Source organism: Megascapheus bottae, chromosome 20 (genome assembly GCF_031878675.1).
Source record: "Megascapheus bottae isolate mThoBot1 chromosome 20, mThoBot2.hap1, whole genome shotgun sequence".
Classification (NCBI taxonomy): domain Eukaryota; kingdom Metazoa; phylum Chordata; class Mammalia; order Rodentia; family Geomyidae; genus Megascapheus; species Megascapheus bottae.
In genome coordinates this window covers 3274755-3283863 of record NC_143528.1, presented here as the reverse complement: position 1 = coordinate 3283863, position 9109 = coordinate 3274755, and positions in this window count along the sequence as shown.

The following is a 9109-nucleotide window of genomic DNA, read 5'->3' as shown; positions in this document are numbered from 1 at the left end:
CATTGGTCTTCAGGCCTGTTCCTGTGCCAGTACCAAGCTGTTTTGAGAATTATAGCTCTGTAATAGAGTCTAAAGTTTGGAATTGAAATTCCTCCAGCGCTGTTCTTTCTGCTAAGAAGTGTTTTTGCTATACGGGGTCTTTTATTATTCCATATGAAATTTTGGATTGCCTCTTCTATTTCTTTAAAGAATGACATTGGGATGTTGATGGGTAGTGCATTGAATTTGTAGATAGCTCTTGGCAAGATTGTCATTTTCACAATGTTGATTCTTCCAATCCAGGAGCATGGGAGGTTTTTCCATTTCCTTAGTTCTGCTTTAATTTCCTTTTTTAGGGTTTTAAAGTTTTCGTCAAAAAGGTCCTTTACATTCTTAGTTAAGCTAATTCCTAGGTACTTTATTTTCTTTGAGGCTATTGTGAAAGGAGTTTCTTTCCTGATTATTGCCTCATTCCTCTCACTGTTGGCGTAAAGGAAGGCAGTTGATTTTTGAGGGTTGATTTTATAGCCTGCTACTCTTCCAAAGTTTTGGATCAGCTCAAGGAGCTTGGGAGTAGAGTCTATAGGATTCTTTAAATACAGAATCATGTCATCTGCAAACAGGGGTAGTTTTATTTCCTCTTTCCCTACTTGGATCCCCTTTATGCTTGCTTCTTGCCTTATTGCACTGGCTAGGAATTCTAGTACTATGTTAAAGAGGAGTGGAGAGAGTGGGCATCCTTGTCTCGTTCCTGATTTTAGAGGGAATGGCTTTAGATTTTCACCATTAAGTGTAATACTAGCAGTGGGTTTCTCATACACAGCTTTATTACCTTGAGGAATGTTCCATGGATTCCTAGTTTCTCCAGAGCTTTTAACATAAAGGGGTGTTGGATCTTGTCAAATGCCTTTTCCGCGTCTATTGAGACAATCATGTGATTTTTGTCCTTGCTCCTGTTGATGTGTTGACTTATATTAATTGATTTGCGTATGTTGAACCAGCTTTGCCTCCCTGTGATGAATCCAGTTTGATCATAGTGTATAATTTTTTTGATGAGTTGTTGTAGACGGTTGGCCAGTATTTTGTTGAGAAGTTTTGCATCGATGTTCATCAAAGATATAGGTCTATAGTTCTCTTTCTTTGCACTATCATATTTTTAACATTACAGTGCAAGGTTCTCAATCTTGTTAAAATCTTCTGATCAGTGCTATTTGTGTGTGTGTGTGTGTGTGTGTGTGTGTGTGTGTGTGTGTGTATTTAACAGACAATAGTTCTGAATAGGCCTATATCAAGGGTCATATCATATTTATAGGTAATAATTTGACACTAGTTTATTTTTCAGAACTTTTTTTTGGGATCTGTTGTGTGCATGTACCTCTCAAAGGCCAGTCTGGCATTTGAGCAGCCATTTGCATTCTGTGCCTGCTCTAAGTATGTGCCTGTTTAAAATGGAGCTACAGTTTAGGGTTTTTTGTTTGTTTGTTTGTTTTGTGGGTCATGGAGCTTGAACTTGGCCTTAGCATTGTTCCCGAGCTCTTCAGCTCTAGGCTACCTCCTTACCCTTGAGTCAAGCCCCACTTCCGATTTTCTAGAGGTTAATTGGAGATAGGAATCTCAGGTTCTTTTGTGCCCAGGCTGGCTTTGAACCTTGATCCTCAGATTTCAGTTTCCTAAACAGCTAGGAATACAAGCGTGAGGCACTGCTCCTGGCTAGGTTTGTTTTAAACAGAATTGAGAGATGCAATTCTTGAGTGTTCTCCTCTTTGTGATTTCTCTTGTATGGTTAAATGTTCTGAGGCTCTTTTAATCAGTTTCCTTGTTCAGAATAATGATTGCAACATGACTTTGAGCTCGTGCACTGGTAGACCAGCCTGTATGGATGTAGTCAGTTTTAAAGTGACAAAACAAAAGGAAGAGGAAAATAATAAGTGTTATTCCCAGGTCCTTAGAGATTTTGGGTACCTTTCCCAGTTTCTTTTCAGGACTTTAGGTACTTATGTCAGAATCTCTACAGAAGTGTTTACATGGACTTAGAAAAGGACCATAATACAAAAGAAAGGGGAAAGGGATATTTCCTCCCACAGCTCTCAAAATGTACAAATACTTCTAGAATCCTCTGACTATAAAAAGACCTTTTACCCAATGCTTCTTCTAGGTTTGTTTGAAGTGATGATGCAAATATAAAGGAAGAAAAACCAAAGTTATAAGCCTCTATCTTCTCTGCATTATTGTTTAAATTGTGGTCTTAATCCTCAACCCACTTGATACTATTTACCTTATCTCAACCAAGCTGATCTCATTTAACTTCTCAATAGTTTGCTTCCGTATTCTGTACAGGGTGCAATGATGTCCAACAGGGAAATAGCAGCAACTGTGTTACTTTATGCAAACAATGAATGAAAAATAGTTAAATAGCAGAGATGTCAAAGGAGAGTCACAAAGGACAGTATGAAAGAAATGAGGCAAGTAAAAAGGAAACAGTAAAAGAATTTATGAGATGCTGGAAATCATTGATGAAGGCAATCAGAACTGTTCAATTATTACGCAGAAAGAGGAAAACATCTTAAGTCCACAAAATGTGGTGGTATGCAACAAAAAAGGAAAAAGGACAAGAGACCTTTTTATAAAGAAGATACAGAAATGGCAGTAGGCCCCTGAGAAAAATCCAGTATCATTACACATTAGAGAAAGAAAATACAACCTCAGTAAGACGACACTGTGGCTGCAAAGAACAGCCAAGTGGAAAACAAGTACGGGTAGGAAATGAAGCAACTGGAACCCTTGTGCAATATCATAGCAGCATGTCAGTTTCTCAGATCCTCAGAATAGAATTGATGAAAGACACAACAGTTCACTGTGACACATCCCAGAAAATGAAAGCACCTCTTTAGATGAACAGAAGCATTATTTATCATTAGCCAAAATTGAAAACAACCCAAATATTCACAGATGAATGAATGGATAAGCAAAATGGTAGTCAATACACAAAATGAAATGTTAGAAATCAAGTTGGTGGCAGTCCATTTTCAGGGCAAGGCATTTGAGTGGAAAATTACCAATAGCTTGCTTGCATAGCAACCTGCTCTGTGACAAAGTTCATACATTAGAAAGTCTTAAGAGAACTAGGACCTGTTCAGCAAAGGAATATAAGGCAACACAATGGGAAAATGTGGATGTGATGGAAAACACATATCTAGAAGAGTCTTCTCCTACAAAGGAACAAAAGGGAAGTGAGTAATAGCAACAGCCCAAAGCCACTTCTAAAACTCAACCAGGCTCAAGAAGTGCATGTATCTGAATTACCACAAACGGTAATGTAATATAGCAGATGTCTGGTAGAGACTGTAAACCCCACAATATTTAACCAAGGAGAAATGAAGGGCAAGCTCTTAACACTAAGGTGGAATTCCTCAGACATACCCACCTATCAAATACCTTGTCTTTCAAGACCACCACTGAACTGGTTTTGCTATTTTTTTTAAATGCCCAAGTCTATCCGAAGCCCTTGGATGGTAAAAGTCTCACAAAAACAGGATTCAACCTATAAAAAGTAGGGAATTCTGGCATATGCTACAACATGGATACACCATGCAGAACAGATGGTAATGAAATATCAAATATTTATGTGCTTTATCATTAACATTATGATTCCATTTCTGACCTAGACAGAAGACTTAAATCTGTAGAGGCAAGAGGCACAATGATGACAGTTAGCACCATGTAAGGGAAGGAAAGGGAGAGCGGCTAGTTCATGGCTAGAGAAGTTCAGGTTGAGAGAATTGGGAAAAAAAAGTAGTAATAATGCATAGCAAGAATCACTGCACAAGGCTGTAGAAAGAGTCCACACAATTTAATCTTCAAAATAAAAATCAGTACACATGAGGAAAACTTGGAAATTCCTTTATGACAATAGGCATGGTAATTTCAGGGCAAAATTGCATTATTTTTTCCAGTTGAGTCAGGAGCACAGTGTTATGTGTAGGCTTGAAAATTGGACTACCAAGTGAGCTTCAGGTAGAACAGTGCTTAAACTTCCTGGGCAGCACAAAGTTCCCAAATGGGCCCAGGAATAGGTAGAAGCTTGGATTAGTTGCAATTTTCCCACAAAAACTAATGGTATAGTTTGGAATCCCCAACAAAAGAAGCTCTAGATTCCTAATGACTCTATTAGCGTATTTCATGGAATATTTACAACAAAATAATACCTATCTTATCCAGACTCCTTCAGAGAATACAGGAACAAAAATGTTTCCAAATCCAGTTAGTGAGGTTTATGTAACTGTGATGTAAAATCGGGCCCAAAAGGTTGAATATGTAGCTGGGTGGCAGAATACTTGCCTTGCCAAAGCCCTGGGTATGATCTCCAGCCCTGAAAAAACAAAATCTGGCAAAATGGAAAAAAAATTTGGAAATTGATATTCCTCCAAACATAGACTTTTAAGAATAATTAACAAAATATCAACAGATGAAATCTAGTGCTACTATTGGTGCAAATCTAAACTATTATAGTCACTATGGAAATCCCAGTACTAAAGGAAAGGAAATCAGGCTGTGAAATATTCCCATGTTCATCCTTGCACCATTCCTAATAGCTAAGATATGGCACCAACTCACAGGTTCATTGACAGATGAACAGACACTATTAAAAACAGTAATAAAATCTACCCAGGTACTTGCAATCTCAGATTCTCAAGCTGAAAATGGATTTTGATTCAAATTCAGCCTGGGGAGAAGATTATGGAAGACTGTAGAGTGACCAACAAAAGCCATTCTTGAGGTACGGCTCAAGTGTTAGAGCTACAAACTAGACAGCTGAGTATGAGAGGCACTGCGTAAAAGCCTTGGTCCTAGTAAATAATAACAACAAAGATAATACCAAAGATTTGTACAGCATTGAATGACTTGCTTTATTCGATCTATCAGTTTTTTCTTTTTTAAAATATCTCCTCTTGTACTATTTGCAATTTATTTACTTCTGTCATCTTTTAGCTTATATGCTTATAAATTCTTATATAATTTTTATTAAGAAGCCTAAAGGTTAGATCAGACATCTGCATGCAAACTTTCAAAAATCTTTTCAGTTCATTCTCACCTTTCTTCCTAGAGAGGTCAATATCATTTTCATTTCTGCTTATATTTGTAACAGATGAACTGTGGTATATTTAAATTCAATCAATACATATGTACACATGTGTATGTGCATATACATCATCACTACAAGTAAAAATCCATACTATTGCTGGTGGCTGAAATAATTCTCATTGCTTTATAGGCACTCATTTACACTCTTCCAGATAGTAGTTTCTTTTATTGGTTTGCATTTTTACTACTCCTGGTACTTTCATCTCATAAAAATAAACAAAAACCCCTTCAGTATTTTCTTGATTGTTAACTTAGTTGGGATGGAAAAAGATGAGAGGGATAACACACATCAAGAGCCATAGTATTCACAGGTTGACATGCTGCATATCTGTCAAAGATAATAAAAATAGATATTCTTGTACACTTAAAAAATAAAATTATGAGCATAGCCTAGTAGTAGAAGTGTTCACCTAGCATGTTTGAAGCCCGGGATTCGATTCCTCCATACCACATACTCAGAAAAAGCCGGAAGTGGTGCCGTGGCTCAAGTGGCAGATATTTACACGGGTGAAAAATACAGCCATGCAACAGTTGGCCACTCCGGTAATTGCAGCAATTTGGGAGCCTGAGATAAGGATTGTATTCTAGGTCAATGAGGGCAGAGAAGTTCACATGACCACATCTCAACACTAAAGGGTGGGCAATGATGGAGTGATCTTGTCATTCCAGCCTCAGAGGAAAGAGTAATTAAGAAGGTCACAGGCCCTGACTAGGCAAAATCAATACCCTATCTCAAAGAGTAACTAGAGCGAAATGGGATGGAGTCATACCTTGACTGAGTATGCAAAAAGTGTCCAAGGTCAGTGCTCAGGGCCTAAGTTCAAGGCACAGGACTGGAAAAAATTTTCTTTCTCTTTCTTTCCGTCTTTCTTTCGACTAGGGGTTTTGTAGATAATGGGGCTTGAACTCAGGGCCTAGAACTCTTCCTTATCTGTTTATCCCCCACCCTCAAGCTGGCATTTTGCCACTGGAGCTCCACCTCCAACTTCTGGTTATTTGCTGGCTTATTGGAGTTAATTGGAGTCATTTAGCTTTGTGCCCAAACCTGATCCTCAGATATCACCCTCTTGAGTAGCTAAGATTATAGGTGTATACCACCACATACTTATTCACATTCTTTTATTTCTTTTTCTCTTCCAACATTGTTATTGTTGTTATAAAGATGATATACAGAGAGGTTACTGTTTCACGAGTCAGGTAAAGAGTATATTTATTTTTGGGAGGGGCACTCAAGTGGTAAAGCTCTAGCCTTGAGCTGAGAGTTCAGGGACAATGCCCCCAAGCCCAGAGTTCAAACCCCATAATGGACAAAAAATTAAAGTATATTTATTTTTAAGTTAATAACTTTTTAAAAAATATGTTAAGCATTGCATATTACACTTCAAAATATGGCAATATTTTTTAAACCTAAGTGGGTCTTTCTACATCATGTGAAAAATTTTAATTAATAAACTTAAAATGGTAATACATATAAATGCAAACATCAGTTATAATTCGTGTTATGTTTTAAGGATGAGTATATATCATTTGCCTAAAACTGGCCATTTTCATAAAATATCAAACCTGACTCTTATCAGAATTCTTCCCTACATACCCTGTATAACACAATGTGTATGTATTTTTCAATATATACACACTTTCAACATGGTACTAAAGGTAATGAGACTTTTTTTAATTCTACTTATTCATTTGACTGTTTTATTTGGGAGTCAGTGTCTTCTTATCATGCTGAAAAAATTTCCAGCTTGGACCAGAAGTTTGGGCTAGTGGTAGAGTGCTTGCCTAATATGCATGAAGAGCCAGGTTTGATTCCCTGGTACCACACACCTAGAAAAAGTGGTGCTGTGGCTCAAGTGGCAGAGAGCTAGCCTTGAGTAAAAAGCCCAAGGGCAATGCTCAGGCCCTGAGTTCAATCCCCAGGACTGGCAAAAAAAATTCACCAGCTTCTAGTGCTTTAAATACTTTCTGACCACATCCTTACTATGCTGGCAATCCATTTTTCTTCCAGAGGCTGTTTTCTTGTGAAATTTATACTGTGCTATTATATTATTCTGATTGTTGTTAGGATCACATGATCAAATGATTTCAAGGGCCTTCTACTGCTTGAGGTCAAGGTGGTACTGCTTGCCCGCTTAAAGTAGAATTGAATATATATTGAATTTCCTTGCTATATCATCAATCTCTATTCTTTCTCTTACTTTTTCCACCATAATCATTGTAGTTTATATTCTCTTACATTTATTCTATATTTTCCCTTGCAACATCTGAAAGTTCATAGTTTCCATTATGCAGATTTTAGAATATGCATTTGGCTATCGTTTTCATTTGCAATGGCTTCCAAACTATTTCCTTTTAAAATTTTTGAATATATTAAATAATGAATTTCAAAGTTGGTGTGTTTTTTTTGTAGAACTAATCTCCTGTTTCTTAAATCTTTCTATAGCTTACTGTTTTCCATAAGATTGTACCATATACAAATTTATTTTTTAGTAAATATTATATGTCTATTAAGATGGTATAAATACTTTGAGATCTAAAATATTCTCTTCCCTAATAGGGAATTTCATCTTGTTTTGTTTAGGCAGTTAAATTCATTAGAAATTCTGAATCATTATACTTTTTTCTTCCAGGAACATCCATGGAGGGTTTCTAAGGAGGCAATTTTGAGAACCAAATTGGCCACTACAGGCACAGTAAAACTTGTCTATTATTAACTTGAACAAAATTAAATGGTATAAAACTTAATCCTAAGTGTTAATGCTGAACACCAGTGAATGTTGCTGCTTCAATGATTTCTTTTGTTCTTGTTGCGTGTTCTAGTTCATTGTAATATTTTTAAATTAAGAATTTATTTCTTTAAAATGTACAGCTTTTATCAATCATAAGTTAGCATAGCACAATGGTAAACCAAAGTTGGATGTGTTATTGAGGATAACATATTAAGAGGGACTAAATTTGCATTTGGCATGGCCCTGGGTAAATTTCTTTTGCAGAACTTAGAATAGTTCAGCTGTCAATGAGGTCCATACCCTTTTTATAGCTAGGAGATAAGTCAGTAAAGAACTATTTTACAGCAAAGAACATCCAGGCTATTAAAGCAGGTGAAAATATCAAGGGAAGCAGATCCATATCAAGCCTCAGACCTCAAGACCATAGAGAAAAAGGAGGATGTCTGACTTTTGATTACACTTTTGCTTAATGGCCTGAGTACAAATAGAAAGATAAGGGGAAATGTCCTCCTGCCACCATGGGACAAAAGGTTTTCAATGAAGAAAACGCAAAATGAATGTAGGTACATTTAGTTGAGAATATAGTTTCAGAAGTATGAGAGAAGCAATTTGAAGGATGGGGAAGGATGGGGTAGACATAGACCCAAAGCAGTAAAGAATGTTGGTTCCTACAGCTAAAGGTAGGATAGATGTGGTGAACGAATTATGTGAACAAAATTTAATGTAATTAAACAAATTACTACTTGAATAGCAAATTATGACATTTTTTTTCCAAGTTGGAATCATCGGAAACATTGTTGAAAAATTCAGCCATGCAACAGTTGGCCACTCTGGTAATTGCAGCAATTTGGGAGGCTGAGATAGGATTGTATTCTAGGTCAATGAGGGCAGAGAAGTTCACATGACCACATCTCAACACTAAAGGGTGGGCAATGATGGAGTGCTCTTGTCATTCCAGCCACAGAGGAAAGAGTAATTAAGAAGATCACAGGCTCTGTCTAGGCAAAATCAATACCCTATCTCAAAGAGTAACCAAAGTGAAATGGGATGGAGTCATACCTTGCTTGAGTTTAAGCCACAGTGCTTCCATGGTGCTCCCGCCCCCCCCCCCACCTCATCCAGGGGCTTGAACTCAGGTCCTAGATGCTGTCCCTGAGCTACTTTGAGTTCAAGGCTAATGCTCTACCACTTGAGCCACAGCATCATCATTTCTGGCTTATTTGAGTAGTTTAATGGACATAAGAGTCTCCCTGTGGTTG